The sequence below is a fragment of the Gallus gallus genome, chromosome 5 (assembly GCF_016699485.2).
Source record: "Gallus gallus isolate bGalGal1 chromosome 5, bGalGal1.mat.broiler.GRCg7b, whole genome shotgun sequence".
In the NCBI taxonomy this organism is placed as follows: domain Eukaryota; kingdom Metazoa; phylum Chordata; class Aves; order Galliformes; family Phasianidae; genus Gallus; species Gallus gallus.
Window position 1 is genome coordinate 46,696,478 of NC_052536.1, and position 4,015 is coordinate 46,700,492.

Genomic DNA, 4,015 nt, shown 5'->3' on the forward strand with positions numbered 1-4,015 from the left:
TTCTCACATTCCCATAACTCATGACAATGAAAGCAGCTGCTGTCTGCTCCACTTCCTAACTAATAAGTTCTGTTCAGAGTGGGAAGAAGAAACAGCTTTATAGTAATGCAGATTTTTTTATTGGAAAACCAAGCACTAATAACTTCATCTTGTGTCCCTGTCTTCCCTTTTATCCCAAGAAAATCTCAAAATCACTGAATTGTCTTTTTGCTTGTTTTTGCCCCTGTTCTATGCAAGAGCAAGGAGGAGAACATTACTACCTTTCTGATTATTAGCAGCCCTGGGTTCATACTGATTAGTCCCAGTGGCACATAGTTAATGAATTAAGAGTGCTTATTCAATTAAGCCACCTCTTTGTTTTAGCTCACATAAATTTTTACCTGATCGCTTCAAAATTACCTTTGGCACTATTCAGTAATAGAATAAATTGAGTAAACTGAATCAAAAGAAAAATGAATGCCTTCTTAGTTCTTGTGTGTGCTTGATTTGCCCTCGGTAAAATAAATGGATGGAGAGCTCAGTACAGGTATTCTGATCAGCTGATATACAGTTTACATCATGGAATATGGGCAAATTTGAATCCTTTTGGATCTTTTTAAGTCTAATGCTTGGAAATATTTGGCACTATTTTGAATTTTAGGTTGTTTTTGTGAAAGTGACTCCGTAATCTGTTTTCCTCAAAATACCCTCAGGATACACCATTCTTACAGGAGTCACTTCAGTGCATTACCTTGAACAGAGGTTGAATGAGCCGCTTCACTTGTAACACTGGAGCACCTTTTCTAACACAGCAGCTGAATACAGTAATTTACTTTCTTCAAAGCTGTGTTTCTGGAACTGTAAAACAGTCCTAGATACCACACTGCAGCATGGGAGACCTACTGATGGTTACAGTTAAGGCAACATAGGATGAAGTGGAACATCAGAACCCAAGAATCTTTTCATCTGCAAATAAGATACTGAAAGAAAAGACACTGGATTCTGATCTATACTTACATGCAGTAAGTATCTGACATGCTAAAGAGGTATTTGATTTTGAATGCTGATTATCACTGGAAAGCATCACATTTGAATCTCTCTGATTAAATGGAGGACTTTCATAATGGCATTACTAATTACATTTGTGTACACACTGACTGTCCTTAAAAACAGCCTCTTAAGGTAAGATTCATCTCATCTAACATTAATCATTTAAAAATTAGGTATGTAGTCTAAGCCAATTATCGCAGCTGCCTCTGTAGTCAGTAAAGAGACACAGAGGCCTCCAGAGCATGATTCATCCTACCAGTCTTAGGAGTGGATGAATCTCTTGTTGATTTGTTCCACTTATATCATGATGTCATCAAACATGAAATGACTTCTGCTCTGAGTATATAGGAGAAACTGGATTAAGCAAAAGACACACACACAAAAAACCCAAAACAATTCACAAATGAGCAAAATCTGAGAAATCCCATTTGAAGTGATTTTATGAAAATTAAATTCAAGATATTCATCATCTGGGTTAAATCGCATGAGGATATTGTACTTAAAGATAATGATCTTCTGTTTATATTCAGCAACACAGAGAGCACTCCAGACCTGAAGCAACAGTGATCCTACACTAACACAAGCAAATAACTTAAAACTTCCCTGAATGAATTGAATCCATTCTCTTGTGGATGATTAATACGGAGATTCCTATTGGACTGCAGTGACTATACCTCTGAAAATGTCTGACATATTCTGTTGTTTCATTTAACATTTGTAGGTGAATTTTCAGCTAAAGCATACTCATTTTATTTAGAAGCTTTAGAAGACCTTGCTTTTTGGTGACTTCCTGCTATTAGTAATGTCATGTAATGGGACATTTACCTGATTCACTCTCTATACTAGACTTAACTAGCCTTACTTCTGGACTGTGTTCTTCTTAATCATGTGCCTTTAAATCAACATGTAACTTGCACTGGGGGACATTCATAAAAACCATCTTTCACAGAAAGTGTATGAAGGAGCAAAGGAGAGCTGCAGTGTCCTGCAAAGACATAAAATATAAAATATAAATTGAATTGCATTAAGGACCCGTACAGAATAAACCCAAATTAAAATAGACCCAGAGATCTCTTGCTTATTTGGCAGTTTAATCTGGCATAAGATCCAGAACTGATTGCTGATCTATTTCTTAGAAACGTGATCTTCAAACTTCATCTTATGCACAGAGACCTTGGCAACACAGACAGGCAGTACATCACTCCAGCTCTATCTCTGCTGCATTGGCCTCTGGTTCTGAATTACAGCATCTATCACATTCTGGCTTTTGCTTGCCAAGCTTTTAAAGGTGTGCTCTTGCTCACTGTACCTTATGAACGGCTTTCCTTTCCATCATTGGGCCTGCTTTTGAAGTTTACTGATATCGACTTATAAAATATTCTCTCTCTGCTTGCCTACCCCCTCTGACTACTGTGTAACTGAGACATACATGCATATCGCAAGTGTCAAGTCCCTGTTTGAAAGTGCTTTCTCTTGCTCAGGCATACTGTGGAAACTTCTGGCCATAAATATCTGAACCTCATCTGCTTTTAAAACCAGACACAACATACATCCTTTTAAAACCAGACACAACATACATCCTTTGGTTAAGATATATTTATAATTAATAACATGGTGTGGACTGGCAGATTCTTCACTGAAAAGGCTGTAGACATAAACTCCCTACGTGTATAAATGTATACATATATATTTGGGATATGCTCTATTCCTCTTTTCAGATTTAATGTCATCATATATCAAGTTTGTTTTTAAACTATGCTCTGCTCTGAATTTTTATTTTATAATAAAAAGCTTAATTTTGCACGTTGACAAGAACTGACCTCAGAGTCATATTTTCAGTCCTTAACAGCCTGATCATGAAAACAATCCTGTAACTTTCCACTGATTCTTTTTTGCATATTTTGTTGCATGTTACTCCAAATGTTGAAAAACCCAGAAAATAAATACTGTTGACCTCTGAAATTGTTTTCTTTTGTCTCTCAAAAGCACAGTGTTGTTACAATACATATGCATCTATATACATATACAAATAAGACATTAAACTTACTTAAAGAAGTGGACAGCTGGAATGTAACTGTCCAGTTGATAAAACTGACAAAGTCATGTCAGTCATATCTGTCTTGAGCAACTATGAACAATGCACAAAAAAAGTGGATAAAATAATGAAACCTATGGTCTAGAAAATACAAAATAAAAAGCACAGATATGGTAGGTGTTCCATAACTATTGGACCATGTTTTGTGCTCTGTGTGCAAGTTAAGAAAAATAGCCTTCAATCTTAAGAAAGAAAGTAAACTAATTGACATCCATAATGCATTTAATTATATTTAACTGAACAATTTGCCTCCTGCCATAGCCTTTACTGTGATTTTGAGAAAGTACAAATGCTAGATCCACACTGTAGCAGAGTAAACTGTTTAAATGTACTAAAAACAAAAATGGTCAAAATCAGAATAGGAGTGTCAAGATTCCAGGATGACTTCTTTTAACCAGTTGGGATATAAATCTTTGAGCGTGTGTCAAGAAAGGTCTCAGTTGCAAGATAGTCATGTCACTCTGCTCTTCAACAAGGAAGATATGTCTTTTTGTGCAGATGCTGTCTTTTCATTAATAAGCTAATTTATGTATTCAGAATAATATTTTTAATATCAAATTCTGACTGTTTTCAATGTACAGTGATTATTTAAAGAAATGAAAAAGGCACTGTCAGCAGTAGTGGGATAAGCCATCTGTGGTTCATGCAAGAGAAATCTACAGCACAGATTCTGAGATCTAAGCAGAAATATTTGAAACAATTCATACCTATATCTTCTAACTAAAAATTTAAGCATCTCCAAGACTCCTCTAAAAGAGAAAGAATGGAGGAAATAACTTTGGACCTTTCAGCAAGACAATGGAGCACGACGTCTATCACTGCCCTCTTTCAGAAGCCCTCGGAAAGACATCAGTGGGAGAATAGGACATCTGAGATCTGTAACAGTTGACT